Source organism: Lissotriton helveticus, chromosome 2_1, assembly GCF_964261635.1.
Source record: "Lissotriton helveticus chromosome 2_1, aLisHel1.1, whole genome shotgun sequence".
NCBI classification, from domain to species: domain Eukaryota; kingdom Metazoa; phylum Chordata; class Amphibia; order Caudata; family Salamandridae; genus Lissotriton; species Lissotriton helveticus.
The window spans coordinates 1087169764-1087193460 of NC_136059.1; positions in this window are offsets into that span (position 1 = coordinate 1087169764).

The window sequence follows — 23697 nt, forward strand, 5'->3', positions numbered from 1 at the left end:
AAGTATCACTAACTGAGTCAGGTATTGGTGGCCTTTCCCATGAAGAATTTTATGGCAAAAGCACATAGCTTTGAAAGCAGTTCTTTTGTGAATGGGAAGCCAGTGGAGTTTGGTAAGGGCCCATGGAAGAGCACTTGGAAAGATTAAGCAACAGATGCACTGCTGCATTCTGCACTCTCAGAAGTTTCCCCATTCTGCTTTGAGAGATACCAAAGTAGAGTGCATTCCAATAGCCCAGCCTGGCTATTAGCAGTGCCTGGAATATAGATTTAGTAACTGCTACTTGAAGAAGACTCAAGATTTTTCTCAGTATTTTTAAAATACCAAAGCTTTTTCCAGCAAGGCATGACTCCTGGCTACCAAAAGAGAGGGTGGCATCAAACCAAAAGCCAAGATTTTTAAGTTTTAGTTTAGAGGACAGTACTGGTCCAAGGACATATGGCCACCAAACAGTGGACCAGATAGCAGGTTGTTTTCCTAAGACCAGTACCTCTGTTTTTACAGCATTCAGTTTTAGACTGCTATTATCCATCCAGTCCGCTAACTCAATCAGACAGGATCTGAGTCGAGCTGTAGTGGCTCCCTCATCATGCGAAAGAGTGATGATGAGCTGTGTGTCATCTGCGTATGATACAATGTTAAAACCTTGATGCTCAATGACACCTGGTGGGGGTGCATGTTAGAGATTGAACAAGGTAGGACTCAAGGCGGAGCCCTGAGGTACCCCCTGTTGCAGTGGGAACATCTCCTATGTAAAGGGTTTTTGAACCACATGAAAAGAGCAATTCTGGAGGAAAGAGGCCAGCTAGCGTAAAGTAAGCTCAGCAATACCACAATTCCGCAGCTGTTTAAGAACGCCGTGAGACACGATGTCAAATGCTACCCTTCAGTCTAACATGATCAGTGCAGCAGTATTATTACCATCCACAATCATTTTGAGAGATTCAGAAGCCAGTAACAGCACAGATTTGTGCTGTACTGTTTATAGAATCCTGATTGGGTCTCATGCAGTAAATTCAGAGCTTTGATGAAGTCCATCAGCTGAGTGTTGACATGCGTTTCAGCTAGTTTGGGGAAGAAAGGAAGAAGAGATATGGAATAAAATGTTCAGACTTTTTTTAGTCCAAGGGTTTTTTTTTTTTCTCAAAAGAGCCCAACCATGGCATGTTTCCATCCTAGAAGCACCACACCACTTTCCAAAGGCCTATTGTGCACACTACAGAGTGCAGATGGACAACCTCCATCCTGTGCTCAAACATCACAGGTGAGGCTGGATCGCTGGGTGATCCTAGTTACACCTTAGGCCACAAGGTACGTAGTTCTTCAATGGTGAGAGGATTGAAATTTGAAAGTTCAGTAGTAGAGCCCAGAGGTTGGAACCAAGATTCCAAACATTGGCAATTTCTAACCGTCTCTGTGAAGGTTGTATAGATAGTAACAACTTTATCAAAAAATAATTGGGCAATCAGGTTGCTACCCTCCAGAGAGGGAGTAACAGATGGAGACACCGGTGGCAAGGAGGAGAGAGATTTTACAATTGAGAAAAGCACTCTGGATGAGTTATGTGCTAACTCTATCTTACTTGCATAGTGGAAGCTATGAGTGACTCTAATCTGTTTGTGATACTCTTTTAAAGACTTCTGGTTAATTTCTTTGTCCGATGGCATACTATTTTTTGCACCAAAGGCAATCTAGGTGCCTACAGATTTTTTTTTTGGGAAAAGTTACTCATTAAATTATTCTGCGGAAAGTTTGGCGTGCCTTACAGTACGATTAGTCAGAGGTGCGCTCACATCAAGGGCTTCAGTGATCCAGTCCTCTAATTGTTGAATAGTCACTTCAACACACTCACTTAAAATAGGTCAGTTTTGGGCCAGAACCTCCATGAAAGATGCAGAGGTTACCTTGGTCCAGTTCAGTGACGTGCTCTTCTTATAGCCATTCAGCGAAGCCTTTAAGCGGGTAAGAGCAAAAGGCATGGCATAATGGTCTGACCATATTACAGAGAGAGGAGTGTCCACCGTCACTCTGACAGAATTGGAAAAATAGGGTATAGCGTATGCATATGAGCACATACTAATTGGGCAAATTGGAGTGTTTCCAAGTCCTCAGTGAGAGTAGCGGTCGAACAACATGTCATCGCCTTAAAATGGACGTTAAGGTCCCCTGAAACAAGAAAATTGGAGAATCGCAGAGAGAAAGAAGGTAGAATGTCCGCTAGTGCATTGATAAAGTTAGAAGCTGAACCAGGAAGTGGTAAAATCTGCAAGAGTCAGGTTGACTGATAGTGCCAATGTGAACGAATCTGCCCCCAACCCACAAAATGTATTTCAGAGAAAGTGCAGGTTAAAGCCTGTTTAAAAATGATCACTACTCCTCCGCCTCTCTGATTCAGTCTCTTAAGTCATAATATTGCATAGCCGTCAGGAATAGTGGCTAAGATTTCAGGCGCGGAGTTCTCATTTAACCGCATCTCAGTTAAAAAGAGTGCATTTTGTTGGTGGTCAGCGAGGAAACAAAAACCTTGGCCCCGTGTTTCATTAGGGAGCAGCAGTTCAAAAAGTAGCAGGATGCCTTGAGGGGAGTGGTTTTGTTTGCACAACCCCCATCCACCATATTTAAGAAAGAGGAAAACATAAAACCACACTCACCACTCCCCTCAATGCCCAAAGAGACATCCAAAGAGTGAAGGCAGGCTCCAGCAATAGTGGGGGCAAGTTATAAGAATTGAGAAGCCATACACCATATTCAATTAGGTGCCGAACAAGCACCAGCTATCCACGGACGGGCTCAGACTGACTTGCCTCAGGTGCACCAGCTGTGTGCTGCCCTCCCTAAATGCCCGCCTTCAAAAGGGAGTGGCTAGGCAGAGGTGTGGCATACAGCGAGCAACCGAGACAGCAAACAAACACTGAACTGGAGCCCAGAAACTCTATTTCCTACTGGCAGGCTCCCCCCCCCAGGAAATACTGGCAAATTAAAGGTCAGAACCATAAACTATCTTCCTCCTTGTCTTGTCCTCATACATTTTGAGACATGGAGCAGAAGTAAATGGCTTGCTCTAAGCAGGGCTTTAAGTGGGCCAGGTCTCACCGGGTCTGAGCACCGGCAGTCTTTTTAAGGGGGCCTCCAAACGGGTCTCTATCGGGCTCTGTTTTGTGCTCTGGCACAAGCGGTCCGTTTTTTTCCCACACTGCAGTGACAGCAGGCACATCGATGTGCGTGTGGTGAGCGGTGTACGGGAAGGGAAATCCTGTAAAGAGAGTCATTTCTGTCTGGATTTTCCTTCTCTTTTTGAATCTCAGGAGCAGCACCATTGTGGTGGTGTCACCACCAGGCTTTAAGTGGAAGTGTTTTCAATATTATATACAAGCCATAGTTGCTGCTTATTTATCGTATGCAACTAGCAACCATTGAATAAGCCAATAGTCCTGACTTGTAGGTATGATGTTACTTGTTGGAGCATATATCTGAACGCAATGACAGAAACAGCAAAATACCAGTCGAGCGCACACTGTGCTAAACACAGATTTTTAGCTTATGTGTTTTTAAGCCACGCCCGTAATTACATTGACCACGCCCCTTTGAGAGACTCCCCCCAGTTTTTTCATCCCACTTAAAGCCCTGGCTCTAAGCGCACTGCATCTTTTTTGCAGATAAGCAGGGTCTTGTCCATAGAAAACACTAAGATCTATTGCTAGAGTTTTGAACTTGATTTGCTTTATCACCGGAAGCCAGCTTCACATGCGATATATGGCTTGCCTCTACAGAGGACTTTCGGATCAACCTTGCGGCTGCGTTCTGCACAATCTGCAGTCTGCGAGTTAGAAAAGCATTGCGTCCCAGGTATGGACTATTTGTTTAGTCCAACAGGGAACTAATCAAAGTGTGGACTACGGTTTTGCATGCCTTTTCTTGGATCAAAAGCAACATCTTCCTTCAAGATTTCAATTTCGCAAAACAGACAGAAGACACCTGTTCGATTTGTGAGGAGAAAGAGAGCCTCGAGCCAAAAATGACCCCGAAATTTCTTGCATGTTCTACGGGAATCGACAGAGATCCAAGTTCTTCTGGCCACCATATGTTAGAAGAAGGAGGAGAGCATGTACCAAAGAAAAGAGTTTGACTTTAGAGAATTATTGTTCCTGAAGATACTTCACAGCCCATTCTCAAAAGATACCCCTTGATATGTTTTGTGGGACCTGGCACGAGAGCAGTGAGGGGAGGGGGTCTGTTGAGGATTTGTTTATCTGATTATATTTAGGATAGCATCATGATATTGGAATGTAAATCAATCGCTTATTATAGTTACCTCTTGTATCCTAAAAAAACTCAATAAAGTCTCTGACCATTTAAAAGGGAAAATGTGCAAGTCTTAGGGAAGAAAATAACCACTGTAGGAACTGAAAGAGATGGCGACGGAGTGCAGGAATTCCCCCTTACAGAGTGAGAGACAAAAAACGTAATCAATATGCATGCCTCTAACCCAACCTGTGAATGTGGCTGACTGGCTGTGAATGTCACACATGAGTTCAGTTGCAATAACCAGATCAGATGTAATCAGGAACGTCTAAAGTGTTCACCCTACTTTCAACATTATTGATCCAAGGTCCCATCTATGATGCATCAAAACGTGATGGCAGTGTGGTGCTGACACCAAGTTTAGCATTGAAGTCCCTGGATGTTGGCATTTAAGACATTTAGCACAATGGAGGCCCTTTTCTGTAAACAGTGTGTTACAGAAAACAGAGTAACAATGTTACAACTCTTATCATTTGAATAAACAGCATTATAAAAGATCCCAATAAAAATGTTACATTTATCAGAGCAAATTACATGTAAAATCGGTATATCAGTTTGATTGGTTAGCATAGAAATTATCACATAGTCTTTAGAATTGTTGGTAAAAATTGGTAGACAGATACATTTTAAAAGCCATCCCAGGTGATTGTCTCTAATGATCAAGTTTTTTTAGAATAATGAAATCAAACTTGTGCAGGTAGGCAAGCAACCCCAGATCCCCCATTTTGGCTGTAATGCCTGCAGTGTTCCAACTAATCAACTTCAGAGGAAGTCTGATACTGTCCATTGGCAAACGAAATGAGGCAGAATTTGTAGATACTTTGATGGCAGACTGGATCGTACAATAGGGAGAGACCAGGATGCCAAGAGTGTCTGCAGTAGCAGTCCTTGGATTAGCAGTTTGTACTTGGATGCTGAACTAGCCTTCCGGGCAGGAAGCTGCAATCGGGGTTTGCAAGGGCCTTGGACGTCAGTCCATTACCAACTCGTCCTGTCTCCCCTTCCCATTCCTTATACGTGAGCAGCTAGTCTGCTCCACAGAACCCCTAGCCTAGCTGAGCTGTTTGCACTTCCCCCAATATGGCGCCACCAATCCGGTGAGGATAAAGGGGGAAGTGCGTCATAGAACATCCTGTTCTTTTTTTTCTGCACCAGTTCCTGTTGCCTGGCTGTGCTGTGCTGTTAGGAGTTTGCCTCGTCTTCTGGTGAGTTCCTTTTTGTTTTTTCTTCTTGTTGGCCAGCCTGCTTTAGCAGCCGCCCCATGTTGCTTGCTGTTTGTTCCCCCCGCCCTGCCTCTGCCAGCGGTCTACCGTTTCTCACGCGGTTCGCGTTAGCGGCCGTTTTACTTTGTCCGCTCTTACCTGGTTGCTCGGCTTGCTTCAGCAGCCGTTTCTGGGTGGTTCTCTTGATTTCCCATGTGCCCTGCTTTAGCGGGCTGGGGTTTTCGGTGTGTGGAGGTGCGGCGCTCGTGTTTACACGGTGCTTTTGGGGGTGAATTTGGTTGCTACCTGTACCTTTTGTACCGGCCCAATTTTACAGCTCTCATGGGACTTCGTGTCCTCTGGACTTTGTGTCCTTTCTTTGGGGTCCTTCCTGGCTGGATTTTTGGCCATGCTTCTGCCTGTTTTGGTGTTTTGGACTCCGCTGGTTGCTGGCGTGGATTCCGAGGCTTCTTCCTCTGCTTCCCCTCTTTTTGCCCTGCGCCTCATTCTTCATGAGGCTGTGGCTGCTGCTTTTCCTGGCTGGGGACGCGGCTGGGCCTCCTCCCATGGTGCCTCGTGTCTCTTTGGATGTGCACGCTGCTCCTGTGGATGACGATGGTCATGATGATGTTGAGGGTGTGCGTGGTCGATTTGTTCAGGGTGCTGAGCTCGCTGGACTGTCCGCCCATGTACGGTCCACTTTGGCCTTCTCTCCTCCTACGGATGCTGTTTGGGAGAATGTCTTCTTTACGCAGTATGTTCTGCCTGCTCCTGGCTCTTTTCCTTTGCACAGGGCGGTACGCCATGTGCTGTCTCGGGGTTTCTAGGAGGTGGACAATCTGCTTTTCCTCGTTTCCTGTCCTGGCGTTACCCTCTTGAGGGTTTTGCTGCTGTGTTACCTCAGACTGTGACAGTTGGTTTTTGATGGCTGGCCTTTCCTCTCGGGGTTTGGTCGTTTCTGAGGACGCCCTTCCTGCGGACGCTGTGGATTAGCGTGTTGGAGGGGTGGTGAAGCGTTCCTATGCTGCTTCTGATTTTTCTGTCCAGGCGTCTGCTTTCTATCTTTTTGGTTCAGTCGCTCATTGTGGATTTCCAGTCCCTATAGGTTCTGCTGTACGACGGCGAGGATGCCTCGCCTCTTTGTCTCTGTTAGAGGCGGCGGCGGCTGCTTCTGGTGCTTCCATTGCTGCCCGTCGTCATGTTTCCGATGCGTTCCTGGTAGGCCGACTCTTCCCGGGAATCGGTCCTCCTTTAGTTGCCCTTTGAAGGTTCAAGGGTGTTTGGTCCTCTGCTGGGGGGTATGGTCTAGCATTCTGCTGGGAACCGCAGGCTCGTGTCTCCGGTCCGCCCTCCTTCTCGGGGTCGTGGATTTGGTTTTCGTCGCGCTTTTGGGCCTCCTGCTCGTGGCGCTTCTCAGCCCTTTCGTGGCTGGGGTCGTGACCGGGGGGCCCCTGGAAGTGCCATGCCCCGGGCCTCTGCCGGGGTTGCCCCCTCCCACTTCCTCCTCTTCCCAGTGACTGTCTGCCTTTGCCGGTCGCCTCCGGTCCTTCCGCGCCCTGTGGTTGTCGATTCCGGTTGCTTGGGTGGTTCAGACTGTTTCAGTTGGTTTCCGGCTCGAATTTTCCTCTCCTCTTCCTCCGGGTTTTGTTCGGACTCCCCTGCCCCGTCTTCCTCTGCGCAGTGATGCTTCGTTGGCAGGTGTGCGGCTCCTGTTGGTGAAGAGGGCTATTGTGGAGGTTCCTCCTCTGGAGAGGGGCAGGGGTTGCTCTTCGATTCTCTTTCTAGTCTCCATGAAAGACGCTTTGGATCTTCGTCCTGTTTTGGTTCTGATGCGGGTCTTTTGCTTCGTTGTCCTCCGTCCGTTCTGGATGGTGGCGCTCCAGTCCATCCTGCCTCTGGTCCTGCCGGGGGGCTTCCTGGCATCCCTGGATCTGATGGATGCGTATTTACACGTTCCTGTCCTCCCGGAAGTCCAGCGTTTTCTCAGATTTCCTGTGGGGGCCCTGCACTGTCAGTTCCGGGTGCTCCTTTTCGGCCCTTTTTCGACGCCCAGGGTGTTCCACGAGCTCTTGGCCCCTCTGGTGGGTATCCTTCCTTCCAGGGGTTTGCTGGTGTTTCCATGCCTGGATGACTGGTTGATTGTCTCTCCTTCTTTTTCACGGGCTCTGTCGGATGTGGATCAGGTGTGTCTTCTGCTGGGTTCCTTTGGGTTCCTTCTCACCCGCAGGTTGTCCTCCCTGGTGCCCTCCAAGTCCCTGTGGTTCCTGGGGGCTCTCTTCCGCATGGGCATGGTCATGGTTCTTCTCTCACGGGGACGCCGGTTGACTTTGTTTCGTCCCCTTTCCTGGCTTCAGTCCCAGTCCCGGGTGTCTGCCCGTCTCTGGTTGCGGAGTCTGGGGGAGGTGGCGTCCGCTTTGCTTCTCCTTCCTTGGGCCAGGCTGCATCGGTACCCCCTGCTGCATCATGTCCTGTCACACTGGGATCCTGCCTCCTTGGTCTTCGAGAATCTGTTCCCTGTCACTGCGGGGATTCGGGCGGATCTCCAGTGGTGGTTGTCCCCTCTCTCTCTTTCCCGGGGGTTCGATCTCCTTCCTCCTCAGTCTGTGGTCGTTTTGTCCACGGATGCTTGTGCTCTGGGGTGGGGTGCTGTTCTGGGTGCCTCCAAGGCTCTGGGTCGGTGGTCCAGCTTCGAGTCCCTCCAGTCGTCGAGCTGGAATGTGTTGTGGGCGGTTTGGTTGGTTCGCTCCTCTCCTTCGGGGTCTGGTGGTCTCTGTGCAGACCGACTGTCAGGTGATTCGTGCTTATGTGCCTCACCAGGGGGGCATGTGTCATGCCCTGTCTGTCCTTTCCCGGACGGTAGGCCTGTGGGCAGAGTCGAATCTCTTGTCTCTGTCGGCGGTCTATCTTCCGGGGAAGGAGATTGGGCCTGCGGACTCTTTGGGCCTGGTGTTCCCGTCCTCGGTGTCCATCTGTCTGTCCCCGGATCTGTTCGATCTGATTGTCCTACGGTTCGACCTTCCTTGGCTGGATTTTTTTGCCTCGGTGGTCTCCGCCCTTCTTCCTCGGTTTTGCGGCATCGTTCCCTCTCTGCTGGCATGGGCCACCGATGCTTTCTCGGTTCCTTGGTCAAGGGGTCTGCTGTTTGCCTTCCCTCCGTTTGCCTTGCTTCTGTGGTTCCTCCGGAAGATTCGTTGGGATCGGGCGGAGGTTCTCCTGGTTGTTCCGGAGTGGTCTTGGCGGTCTTGGTACCCCCTTCTGCTGCCCTTTTCTGTTCGCCCTCATTGGCGGTTTCCCCTGTGTCCCTCCCCTCTGAGGGTTCCTCTTCTCGGCCTTGCCTCCCTGTGTCGCCTCCGGCTGGGGGGTTTGGCACTTGAGAGGTTGCGTTTGCTGGATCTGGGTTGCTCGGTGGAGGTTGCCCATTGTCTTCAGCTTTCTCGGCGTCCTTCCGCTTGGAAATCGTCTGCCCGTCACTGGAAATGTTTCTCTTCTTGGTGCCTTGGGAAGGGTCTCTCTTCTGCCTCCTGTGAGGCGGTGAGGGTGTTGGACTTCCTGCGGGATGGTTTCCTCCTGGGGCTTGCTGTTTCTTCCCTGCGGGCTCAGTGGGCTGCCATTTTGGCTTTCGGGGTTTCTCCGTTACCTCTTTCTCCACGTTGGTGGCTCGCCTTCTGCGGAGTTTCTTGCTTCAGCGTCCTGTCTCCCGTTCTCCTGTGCCTCCTTGGGGTCTTCCCCTGGTTCTGCGGGCTTTGACGGGTCCTCCTTTCGAGCCTTTGGACTCCGTGGCCCTGTAGTTCCTTTCGGCTGCGGTTGTTTTCTTGGTGGCCATTCCTTCTGGCTGGCGGGTTGGTGAGATTGGGGCGCTGATGGCTTCCCCCCCTTCTTGCGCTTTTGCGAGGGTGAGGTGATTCTCCGCCCGTGTCCGTTCTTTCTCCCTCGGGTGGTGTTTTCTTTTCACTGTCAGGAGGATTTTGTTCTCCCTGTGTTTTTTCCGGCTCCTGCCTCTCCTGAGGAGGTGCTCCTCCATTCTTTGGATGTGCTGAGGGCTCTCCGCATCTACTTGGCGCGTACGACTGCTTTCTGGATGGTTGATTCCCTCTTTGTCGCCTATGGCCTCTCAGGGCTGGGGCTTCGTCCTTCTTTGTCCCCTTTGTCTTGGTGGGTCCGGGGTGCTGTGGTTTCCTCTTACGACTCTGCCCACTGTCCTCTGCCTTCCTCTGTTCGGGGTCGGTCGTCCCGGAGCGTGTCGTCCTCCTGGGCCCTGTTCGAGGGGGCCTCCTTGAGGGACGTTTGCAATGCTGCCACGTGGGCTTCTCCCCATACTTTTGTTGCCCATTGCATTCTTCAGTTGGGGTTGGTGGCCTCTGCTGCCTTTGGGGCTCTTGTCCTTTCTGCGGTGCATGCTGTTTGCAATGTACTGTTTTCTGTGACTTGAATGGACCTGTTTGTTTTCTCAAACCTTTGTGGTCTGTTTTTTTCTGTCAATCACCGTGTGCTTGGGTATGGGCTCACGTATAAGGAATGGGACGGGGAGACAGGACGAGGAGGTAATGCCCGGTTACTCACCGGTAATATCCATTACTCCGAGTCCTGGTCTCCCCGTCCCATTCCTGAGCCCTTCCCTCCCTCCCTGGTTGGGTTTTCTTTGGGTGATTGTCTGTTTCGTTCTGGTTTTCTTTGGTATTCTCAGGATGTTCTATGACGCACTTCCCCCTTTATCCTCACCGGATTGGTGGCGCCATATTGGGGGAAGTGCAAACAGCTCAGCTAGGCTAGGGGTTCTGTGGATCAGACTAGCTGCTCACCTATAAGGAATGGGACGGGGAGACCAGGACTCGGAGTAATAGATATTACCGGTGAGTAACCGGGCATTTCAATAAGGTCTGTTAACAATGCATAGTGATTATTGCAATAAATATTAGCCCCCCCCCCCCTCCTGAGCAGTATAAACAGATAACAGGGCATGGTTAGTGGTGACCAGCTTAGGTATTTTCTGTAAAAAAAAAGCCAAATGGCATAAGGGCAAATTGCTCCACCTTGGCAGCCTTCAGGGAATGTGGAAAGAGTAATAATCTTGCTCACAGAGCTAGATTAATACAACGGTCACCATGGAATGACTTTGTTGATGGGTAGAGTCAGTCAACTCTCTGCACGAGTAGGACATTATCATAATAGCAGGTGTTAAAATCAGTGTGCCTTGTAAGCCAATGACAGACCGTATTATTAGGGGTGGGCAATAAATTCTGCTCCGCCAGCAGAGTTGAAGGAGTTTTGGCCCCTCTGCGTTACATATGTAATTCTGGCCAAATTCCCTTAACTTCCATGTGGTGATTATTTCTTGCATGCGGCTTGCTAATAGTAAGTTGGTGAGTGAAAATCTATGTCCCCTAGCGTGATTTTCGGGTGCTAGCAGGGCTTCTGGCAAGATTTTCCGAATGCAGGCGGTTGTGACAATTCATAGTGAGAAAGCTGCAGCTTGAGTAAAAAATCTATTCAAGCAGCAGCAAAGAAGCAGCACCCTCTGGCGTGCTACATGGTGCCATTTGAGCTGTTTTTTCACCGTGTAACAAGCTCCTGGCGCAAAAACTCCACACGAGCAGCATGATGTACCAATTTCCACCTGCTTGCTTTCATGTAACTTCCTCGGAAAGAAACTTCACGCGTTCCGCCCACCCTTACTTATTTTTTAACTGTGAGGTCAATTCAACCATTGTGTCAGCTAGCTTTGGCACGTTAGTCAAAGCCACAATGTAAGGACACCTTTCAGAGGGTAGACTCTCACAAGAAATACAAGGATAAACAGGAGAATTAGAACCAGATGTACAGGCAGATACATGGTGAATTTGTCCTGGCATATGTGATGTCAAACCGAAAGTACAGATTAAGGAGTGATTTCATAATAATGTAGGTGGGGCTGTCTAGGTGGTGTTAGGTGATGAAGCAATGAGGTCTGAAGTGATGATGGTCACCATGGTGGCTACAAAGATCTTTAGCACTACTCCTTCACAATCTCTTGTAGGCCTATTTTTAGAAATCAAAGATTGTCCCAAACTTGAGGAATTCTGGGACGTCATCACGAAGCCCCTTGACCGCAAACTCTATTTTCAGTTAAGAGTGGGAAGCCTGCCCATAAGGGCATTTTCAAATACATGGTCTAGTGGGGGCAAGGTGGCTTGTCCAGCCAGCTCAGACGTTACTAAAACTGTTGCCCACCTTTTGTTTGAGTGCCCAATGTATGCAGCGCCGAGACGGAAGTGGCTAAAACCGATGTGCAGGACATTGGGAACAAGGAAAGGAATGTTCGCAGTCAGACTTATCCGGACTAGCCCTATTATGTCTGTGTACATAGCCGTGGCGAAATTCCTAGGATAGGCATGGACGATCAGAGCCCGAGTTTTGAAAAAATAATACACTATTCAAAGTCGTAGGCTAAGCACCGCTGTTGAGAGTAATATTTTGCCCATTTGTACTGTTTTTTGTAATGATTTTATCTATTTATCCACGAAAATTATATCCTGATTTTATAATGGTTTTAATACTAAAGGTTTATACATGTACTTATATATATTGAGCTTGCTTTTATGACAATTGTCGAATAAAGCTTACTTGACCTTGATGGTCACCATGGCTTAACTGATTACTTTAATCTTTGCTTCTGGTGGCAGATGTTCAGATGAGTTACGGGATTTGACAGAAATTTGACTGGATTTGGAAAGGTTACGGATTTCCTATTCCAGGGTTACAATTGTCTCAACCAAGGAGGTAATATACTTATTAAGGATGGATTTGAGTTTGTCAAATAAAATATCTCACTTTTGATTATTTTTGGTTGCCTAGGTTACCTGGGGATGTTGTTGCCTTATCGGATGAAGAAGTATCGCTACAGAAGGAGGGCGTGTCTGAATGGAAAGACATGGATTTCGATTTCCTTTTATGTTTGGTGGCTGGGCTGCTAGTGCGCACCATTTTTAGCTCAAAAGGAACTGGAGCAGAGGTCGCACCCTCGCCATTAAAGTCAAACTTAGCAAAGCTACTCGCCAATCTCGGCTGATCGTTAGAACAAGCAGATGTAGAAGGAAGAGGCAGATCACCTATATCCAATGAAAGGTGCCTTTCTTTCACATCAATTTCTTTGCTGATGACTCCAACTGCATGAGCCAGAAATTCATCAAAAAGAGTGGAACCATGCAATTCCATAGCCACCTTCAAGCTAGGAACCTTCCGCTCCCACAAGTCTACAGTTAGCCAAATCCCTTGGACAAACAGCACTAATGTATGGAAAACAAGAATAAATCAGGGTCACAAAATCAATCAGGCAAAATATAAGAGCACCCCAAAAACCCAAAGGTCATATGTCCAGGGAATAGATTATAAGGCCTCATGTGTCCTCAAACAACACAAACGGGGCAAACTAGAGACAAAAATTAAAATTCTGAAATGCCTTAAAGGAGGGAGCCGGTTGGAATCCCGAGACAAGGGGGTTGGCCCATCCAGTCCTGAATGAGATGGGCTCGCTTCAAGGGCGTTTGGTTTTATGCACCCATTTGGTGTATGCAAGCTGTCTCTGGCTCCTGGCGCAAAGGAATACTCGGGCATATAGTCTGCCCCCCAACACACCCAGGATGCACATTCTGTAGCTTCAATATTATACATCCAAATTCACAAGTGGACCTTTCTTCAGATCACATTTATTCTGGAATCAGTTTCACCAATGGTTCTTTAATAATATTTGCCCAGGAAGAGAACCGGCCCATATCATGTTTACTTTGCAGCAATTGTATTGTATTGTATTTGTATTATAACTGTAACACTTTTAAAACCATATTTATTTCCTTCTTTCCTTCCTTCCTTCCTGAATGAATCTCACACTTAAAAAGCATACTGTCACTCACAATGGAGCATCCTGGCACTTGAAAATTAAATCTGATACTCAGCCGAAAAAGCAGTGAGTGATGGACAGATGGCTAAATGAGGGAGTAGCAGAGTGCATCAAGGGCCTGAAAGAGCCAGGTCTTCAAAAGCTTTTTAAATAGGGCTTCTGATTCGGTGAAATGCAACGTGTTCGGAAGTTGTTTCCATGCCTTAGAGACTAGAGCCAAGAAGGATTTGCCACCTCAGGTTTTTAGTCTAAATGGAGGGGATTTGAGAAGACGCATGTGGGAGGATCTCAGAGTTCTTGTGGTTGTGTATTGTGTAACTCTGGCAGCCATATATTTTGGTCCAGAGACTCTGAATGCTCTAAAGACCAGTATAAGTGCCTCAAAAAGGATCCTTTTGTGTACTGGTAACCAGTGTAGGCGTTTTAGAGCAGTAGAGGCAGAACTCTGTCTGGGGTGTTTTAGCACAAGTCTAGCTGCTACGTGTTGCACCATCTGGAGTTTGTCAAGAGTACGTTTTGAGGCTCCTGCGTAGAGACTGTTACAGTAGCAGGGCCTGGAGGTGATGAGAGTGAAAGCTAGTGGGAGAAGATAAAAAAACGTTCTAAGAGACTTAATTAGGTTAAAACTCCTTCCTGTCACTGCAGGAGCTTGAGGGTAGAAAGAGAGGGAGCTGTATAGTTTTACTACTTCGTTTTTGCTACTTCTATAGTGGTGAGATGGGGGCACAGCATTCAGCCACCATTCAGATGGGGAGAAAGAGATAACGTTAGTGAAACAGTTTTTAAAGTTTAAGTCTCACCCAAGGAACCCTTTGTCTAGCCAGAGAAATCAGCTCAGTATCATTAGTGTATGATCAAGTGGCAATTCCATATGAAGCTATCATGATGATTAGGGGGCCATGTATGTATTGAATAGTGCAAGGCCGAATGATTAACCCAGCCTAACTCCTGATGCTACTGATCTTTCTGAAAAGGTAAAAGGTCCAATCGTGATTGTTTGATTGCGACCAGTTAGGAAATATTTGATCCAGGCCAGGGCTCTATGAGTTACGCCACAGACCTTGATTCCAGGGGCGGCTGGTGACATTTGAAAGTGGTGGGGCGTAAACTAATTTGCATATTGTAGCGAGCGCAGCGAGCGAGCCCGAACCACCTTGCATCCATCCATACATCATTCATGCATCCACCCATCCATCCATCCACCCACCCACCCATCCATCCACCAATTCTGCATTCTTCCTGCATCCATCATTCATTCATGCATCCACCCATCCATCCAGCATCCATCATTCATTCATGCATTCACCCATCCATCCATCCTGCATCCATCATTCATTCATGCATCCACCCATCCATCCTGCATCCATCTTTCATTCATGCATCCACCCATCCATCCATCCACCCATCCATCCTGCATCCATCCATCCATCCATCATTCATTCATGCATCCATCCACCCATCCATCCACCCATCCATCATCCATCCTGCATCCATTCCTGCATCCATTCCTGCATCCATTCATGTGTCCACCCATCCATCCACCCATCCTGCATCCATCATTCATTCATGCACCCATCCATCCATCCACCCTGCATCCATCCACCCATCCATCCACCCATCCATCCATCCATCATTCATTCATGCATCCATCCATCCACCCACCCATCCACCCATCCATCATCCATTCCTGCATCCATTCCTGCATCCATTCATGCATCCACCCATCCATCCATCCATCCATCCTGCATCCATCATTCATTCATGCACCCATCCATCCACCCTGCATCCATCCTGCATCCATTATTCATTCAGCCACCCATCCTGCATCCATCATTCATTCATGCATCCACCCATCCATTCATCCACCCATCATTCATCCTGCATCCATTCATGTGTCCACCCATCCACCCACCCTGCATCCATCATTCATTCATGCACCCATCCATCCACCCTGCATCCATCATTCATTCATGCACCCATCCATCCATCCACCCATCCATCCTGCATCCATCATTCATTCACCCATCCATCCACCCATCCAGCATCCATCATTCATTCATTCATGCATCTATCCATCCACCCACCCATCCATCCACCCATCCATCATCCATCCTGCATCCATTCCTGCATCCATCCATCCATCCTTCATTCATGCACCCATCCATCCACCCTGCATCCATCCTGCATCCATCATCCATCCATCCACCCATCCTGCATCCATCATTCATTCATGCATCCACCCATCCATTCATCCACCCATCATTCATCCTGCATCCATTCATGTGTCCACCCATCCACCCACCCTGCACCCATCATTCATTCATGCACCCATCCATCCACCCTGCATCCATCATTCATTCATGCACCCATCCATCCATCCACCCATCCATCCTGCATCCATCATTCATTCACCCATCCATCCACCCATCCAGCATCCATCATTCATTCATTCATGCATCCATCCATCCACCCATCCATCCACCCATCCATCATCCATCCTGCATCCATTCCTGCATCCACCCATCCATCCATCCATCCATCATTCATTCATGCACCCATCCATCCACCCTGCATCCATCCTGCATCCATCATCCATCCATCCACCCATCCTGCATCCATCATTCATTCATGCACCCATCCATCCACCCTGCATCCATCCTGCATCCATCATTCATTCATCTACCCATCCTGCATCCATCATTCATTCATGCATCCACCCATCCATTCACCCATCATTCATCCTGCATCCATTCATGCATCCACCCATCCTGCATCCATCATTCATGTATTTTTATGACCATATAACTTAGCACACAGCTTGTCAGTGTTTAATACCAGTCTCGAACCTTGTACTCCAGCACCAATGATACATGATTAATATTAATTGTTTTTAAAAACATGTATTTATTCAACACCAATTTCACACCTTAGTCGGAACATCATTTTTATTTGTTTTTTTAAATATCTATTTATTTAACACCAAAGTAAGTCATGTATACATTTTTATGGTTCGATAAGAGGCTCGAACCTGGTTTCCCAGCACCAAAGTCGGCCGTGCTATCCGTCAGGGGTTATGTAACCGGGCTATGTAGTGACCAGCCAATCCTGCGCCAGGATTGGCTGGGGAGGGCACCATGACTCCTCGCCCAGTCGCCCTGTGTAACCCGGGGGGCTGCGGCCCGCCCCCTGGTCCTCTCTCTAAGGGGGAATTCACAAGAAAACGATCTGCGCATGCGCGGGCATGTTTGTGCCCAAAAATACACTTGCGCAGCTGCAGCAGCCCGATCCTTCCCCCACCGCCCCCCCCCCTTGCGCACTCCGGGAAGGTCGGGTGTCTCCCGGTTTCCCGGCCGGCAGATAGCGCGATTTTTTAAAATAATTGTGTTTGGCTTCTAGTGACGACGTGGTGGGTCCATGGGGCTTAGTGGGGCTTCGCCCCTACGCCCCAATGGACGCACCGCGCCTGCTTGATTCGCTGAAGGAGTATGGAGTGTGAAATGGTACTGAATGCAGTGGAGAGATCAAGTAAAATCAACACCACGCTATGTCCTGTGTCCAGGGTCAGTTTTTATGGTTTACGAAACTTCCAACATGCCTGATTCGTTGGAATGTTTAGGGCAGAAGCTGGTTTGGTGAGGATGCAGTGGAATGGATTTTTCCTTCTTCCTTCTTTCTTTGATTTTTTCTTCTTTTTTTTTCAAAAACCTTTATTGACAGGTTCAACATACTCAAAACACACTTTTGCATCTGATCAAATCATCATACACAGCAGGTTATTTACGGAATATCATAGACTTAATGAAAAAAACAATCCCATAAAAGCCGTATCCTGTTCAACACGGCCATGGCACCATAATCCACACGACGATGCTGAGGCCAGGGGCCAGGCCCTTCAGGGGAGCAGGGTGGGCGGCCAGTGTCTGCGCCGAAGATCGGCTGAGCCGAGGCGCGTCAGGTTGCTGGAAGAGACAGTCGAAATGCAGGCACTCTCAGGGCACCCCACCCCGGTGTGCAGATTGTAGGCCGGGAGCACATGCGGAACTAAGGCAGCCGCAGGGGGGAAGCACAGGGGACACACCGCTCTCAACACTGGGCCCGGGCGCTAGTGGGCGTCTGGAGAGGCACTATAAGGGAAATAGCCTTGTGCCAAAATCATGAAAGTCCCGGGCCGGGCGGTGCTGCCCGCAAACTCCCAGCCCCGCCGCAGTCAGCCGCAGTGGCACTCACCAGGTCAAGCAACGGGGGAACCTCCGGAGTCCTCCAGGCAATAAGGACCCTTCAGGCTGTGGTAAATAAATAAATAATACCCTATTTTTGAATGAATAAATGAATAACAGATAGCTCAATAAATAAGAGTCAAGATTCGAGGTAGTAGGAGTTTGCAGGTTTATTACAGCATAAAGGACAGGAACAGGACCACCTGCACAGGAATAGGATGGCAAGGCCCAGCAGCGCTGCCGGGGTCGGGATCGGGACAAGGGGAACAACTTTTTAATAACAGTGCATGAGCATATATACATAACGCAAACACATAGCATTACATTGCAATAGGCGTAGCAGTGGGTGGAGCAAAAGGCGTGACGCGTAGCAGTCGCGAAAGATAAGGGTGAAAAGAGGTGTAACAGGGCGTATACATAGACATGTGATGCAAACGTAACAGAATATGTCATGAATGGGGCGGCAACCATGGAGGGGGCTACCTGAGGAGCCGGGACCTTTAACCTAATGGAGCGCGCAAACTAGCAATGACGTGTTACTAGGAGAAGCTGGGGGCTATGAACTCTGTGCTAGGAGCAGAGACTGAAGTCTGGAGAGTCAGGGCGACATGTACCTAAACAGTATCTAGTATCTGATGTTTAGAGAACATGTTGATATAAACTAGAAGTCAGGAGGGGAAAGGCTAACTTGATTCTAAGACTGGACCATGCATTATTCTACATGTAGTGCGTGATGAAGAATATTAAATGACCATTAAATGCAGTGTTTCTCTAACGTGGAGACATGAAGGCTAGACAATGACGGAAACTATCGATGCGATTCAGTAGCTTTAGGAATGCAGAGAAGGAGGACTGAACTGATAACTGGAATCATAACATATTCTTGGCAGACTCAGAGGCAGAGCCAGGGTGAGCCGGGCACTGCGAGGCAGGAAGTAAGTGAAGGGTCGAGGATACAGGTGGGGGCTGTATCGCTCCTCAGCGAGGCTTCAGGAGACAGGAGCTGAATCTGGTGTCCGGGCCCTTTTGAGGCCTAGAAACGGGGACTTTTCAATAGAATAACGTGCACACTGAGAAACGTGGCAACGTAGCTTTACATAGGCCTGATATTCGTAGTATTCACGAGAACTGGAAACTGGCATACTAGAGGTGGACACAACTGTAATTGCGTCATTAATCGAACATAGGGAATGCATATGCATATTTAATCATGCACACATAACATATGATGGATGACACGTAGGGACACAGAACATGGCAAAATTTACTTTTCCACATTCCCTCCTTGTCACTACGTTTCCATCAGGAAACATCAATATTCATGATACCATCTATCATTTCATACAGTATCATTTGCTCGTCTCGAATTATCCTGGAACGGGATTTAGAACGGGGCTTGGGACTAGGAATACAAGAGGTAGCACAAATGCCGCAAATCGCAGGGCCACATTGTATACAGAGGCAGCAGCTGAATATGATCGCTACTGCAATACCTAGAAAGGACAAGACTTTCCATCCCCAGGCGGAAATTATATTCCAGAACCAACCGGACCATGTCCAGGTGCCTGGATCTTGGTGTAACAGATGGGCAATTTTATGGAGTCTGGTTATAGCTGAATAAACAGACGGTGCGTTATTTGGAATGAAAATGCAGCAACTAGATCCGATGACTCTACAGGCCCCGCCCCTATCGGCCAGTATGACGTCAAGGACGAGACGATTCTGTAAAACGACAAATCTCATAGCAGATTGCTCTTCAGTTAAGTTACCTAGAGCAGAGGCAGTCTCATTTACTACAGCTTCGAGGGTTCTGGTTAACCTACGGATTAGCTTACTATTCTGGATAGGTCCTATAAAGAAAAAGAAACCTCTGTTGAAATCTGTATACTGTTCTAGAGCAGTTTCAGTATAATCGACAATGGGGGACTCCCTTCTATGTCTAATGTGTACTAGATGTGTGTTTCTATGATAATCAGGTGGGGCTAGGAAAACTGGTGGCAGTAGGAAGGCAATGTAACAGGTTCCCTCCCAATCGAGGGGCAGACGAACATATGCAGTTTGACCACAAATAAAATAAGAATGACGTGAAGCTTTGAAAATGGATTTCCCACTGTCACTATACTTGACAATAGTAGTACAATCACTATGTCCTACGTGTACGGAGCCATTATTTCGGACACATAATTCGCCTTTAACTGGTAATACTGAAATAGCAGGTAAGTCTGGGGTAGTATCAGACTGAACATTCAGGACCAAGAAATTCGAAGAATAGTTACCTAAATTATACACTTCATTTTCTAGATCTAACCCGGTTCTGTGGGGAAGACCTTGCTTGTCTGGAAAACATGTACTGTTAAGAAAAGACATATCTGTTGAGGATGACGTTAACGTGGACCATGCTCCACACGAACCATTATGTGAAAATGGATAAGGAAAAAGTGGCAGAACTCCCTTCGGTATCTGGAAAGGGGGGAGTCGACCACACACCCAACAATTAGTGGCATTGCTGGTCTGATGTGAGTAATGTAACATGCGGATGAAAGAATTATTTTTCATAGCGAGGCGGTAAGAGAGTTCATGAGGAGGCAGATCACTAAACGTGTGCTCTACTGTAGCATTAGCAGACTTATTTACATGAAGAACTGGGAAATACAAGAAAAATGCATAACTGGTGCAGGAAATCATAATGCTGAGAAATAATATGAAACATAGAAAAACGATACATCGAATTGAGTTTTGACTAACTCTCTCACTATGGGGGTCTATTTTATACATGTCAGAAACAGTCTAACCGTTTCACCTAGGGGAGGACTTAGACAATCAAACTGGCTGACTTATTTTACTAGACCGGAGTTTCAACTTATACTCCTGTTGCGGAGTTTTCTCTAACAGGGGAGGGTTTGTAGCAATGTCTTTTGCGGGACAGTCCTTGAGAACAATATTTTGGCAATCCTTCAAATCCTGGGAAATGTTCTTTGAGACGGGTTTCAGTCCATAAAACTTCTTTACATGCGAAAGGTGCACCCAGCCTTTGCGACCCTCCAACTTCACGGCTGTACGGGTGGCGAGGAGGACCTGTCGGGGCTCCTTCCAGCGTGGCTCCAGCGGACTTGAGCGGTCAAAATTGCGGACAAGAACCATGGATCCTGGAACGATTTCATGCGGTGCCACCTCGGTATTGTCTGGAAATGCGGCGGCAACCTGTGAACGACAAGAGTTGAGGGCAGACATCAAGGAAGCTAGGTAATCTGTCAGCATATTACTTGAAACATCGGTAATACTTCGGGGTCTAGGAGTACCCCACATGTTAGGGGGGCGGCCGAAAACGACCTCATACGGGGACAGACCTGATCTGGAATGTGCGACCATGCGCATATAAAATAAAGCGACTGGCAGAGCTACTAGCCAGTCCACACCTTTCTCTTTACACACTTTTGCAATACGGATTTTCAGAGTCTGGTTATGTCTCTCTACGAGACCGGCTGCTTCAGGATGGCGTACACAATGAAACTTCCACTGGTACCCTAACAACAGGGAAACATGCTTCATCAACTCAGATGAGAATGGCTGGCCGTTGTCAGAATATACGACTCTAGGGAGTCCATAACGGGGGAAGAACTCACGAACCAACTGCTTGGCAGTGGTCGCGGCGGTGTAATCTGGGACTGGATATGCTTCTGTCCACCTGGACAAAGCGCATACAACTACAAGAACATACTTGAAACCTCGACATCGCTCCATCTGAATATAATCCATCTGGAGGACTTCAAAAGGGTGGTCAGGGGGCTGGAATCCACCTTGTTCCACCGGGACACTTTTACCTGGATTAAACTGACAACATATCATACAGGTACGGACTTTCTGCTTGGCTGCAGCTCGTAAATGCTTGTTGAACCAGATGTCCTGGATACTGTCTAACATAGCTTTTTCTCCTAAATGTGCTGGACTATGTGCGGTATTAATAATGACTTGAACCATAGAGTCGGGGAGAAACCATGTGGCTCTACCCTTCGTTAACCATCCTTGATCTGTCTGGACCCCTCCTTGTTCGGACCATTTCTTGATTTCTTCGGGAGTAGCATGTAACTGGATATCTATGACATCTTGTGTAGGGTCCTTAACTGTCATACATGTAATCGGATCTGGAGTGTGTGTCATGTTAACTGGAATGTCTAGAGTCTGTGCTGTAAGCTTGGCTGTGCGATCTGCTAGATCGTTACCTTGAGAAATGGTGTCAGTAGCTTTCGTATGTGCTTTGCACTTCATGATAGCGATAGATGTCGGTAAATGTATGGCTTCTAACAGAGCTTGAATAAGGAGACCATGCTGAATCTTGGTTCCATGAGAAGTCATGAAACCTCTCTCTTGCCAGAGCACTCCGAAGTCGTGTACAACTCCAAATGCGTAACGTGAATCTGTGTAAACATTAACTTTCAAGTTCTTGGCGTGTATGCAGGCTTGTGTCAGAGCAACTAGCTCTGCTGCTTGAGCAGACAGGGTGTCAATACGGCGTGTTTCAATAACTTCAGTGTCAGTAGTCACTGCATACGCGGCGACTAGTTCTCCTGTACTTGTTCTCATACATGAACCATCCACATAAAGTGTCAGGTCGGGGTCTGGTAACGGAATATCTGTCAGATCTTGTCTTGGCTTGGTCATAATGTTAACTACTTCCACACAGTCATGTGTGGCTGAATTCGAAGTAACTGATGGTAACAGTGTAGCAGGGTTCAGGATGTTGCAGCGTCTGATTTCTATGTGTGGCTGGAACAGTGTCAATTCATAACCTGTTAAACGTGCAATTGTCAAGTGCTGAGTTTGTGTTCGGTTTAAAAGAACTTCCACGGAATGTGGAACTTGTACTGTCAAGGTATGTCCTAAGACTATGGAATCACTTTGTCTGATAGCTAGTGCTGTGGCTGCAACTGACTTGAGGCACGCAGGCAGAGCCTGGGCTACAGGATCTAATGTGCTCAAAAAATAAGCACAGGGCTTGTACTGTCCTGCTTGATCTTGTGTGAGAACAGATAATGCTGTACCTTCGCGTTCAGTGACGAAAAGTGTAAAAGGCTTACTGTAGTTCGGTGTCGCTAGAACTGGAGCTTGGCATAGGGCTTTCTTTAACTCATTGAAACTAAGTGTATGTTCAGATGTCCAAGGGAGGACAGTCGATACGGCTGCCTCCTGTGTCGTTAACTGTATCAGTGGCTTGGCTAGAAATGCATACTGAGGAATCCATTGTCTGCAGTAAGAAGTAAGGCCGATAAAAGCACGTACCTCCTTCTGGGTCTTGGGCTGAGGAAGACTCGCTATTAACTGGATACGGTCTGGTGTCAACTGCCTACCCCTCTTGGACAGTAAGTGTCCTAAGTAGACCACTTGCTGGACACAGAATTGAAGCTTCGAAGGGGACACCTTGGGCCCCATCTCGGCTAGGAAATACAAGACTGTAAGGGATGCTCGCTCGCAAGCACGTTCAGAACGGGCTGTGATCAGGAGATCATCGACATACTGGAGCAGGGCAGTGTCAGTTGGCATGTGAATGTTGTCTAGTTGTCTTTTAAGTGCTTGACTGTAAATGCTAGGGCTTTCTGTGAAACCTTGAGGAGCTCGTGTGAACATATAGCTCCTTCCATTTAAACAAAATCCGAAAAGGAACTGGCTGTCTGGATGAATAGGGACACTGAAAAACGCGTTCTTGAGGTCGATTACAGTAAAGAACGTGGCTTCGGAATCAATGGCTGTCAATAGGGAAGAGATATCTGGAACGACTGGGTACTGAGGAATAATACACTTATTAAGTTCTCGTAGGTCAATCACTAATCGATATACTGGGGGTGCATTTGGATCAGTACGTTTCATGACTGGAATGATCGGAGAATTGCATACGTTGGAGTCAGTTTCTACAACCACTCCTTGAGCCATGAGCTCGTCAATAATTTTGGATAAGGCTGCTACAGCCTCAGGTGGCAATCTGTACTGTCTGATTCGTGGTAACACCACACCTGGCTTGAGAGTCACACGATAGGGTGTGATTTGCATATAACCAACATCAGTTGGACCTTGCGCCCATAGATGCTGCGGAACATTAGACAATCTGGGA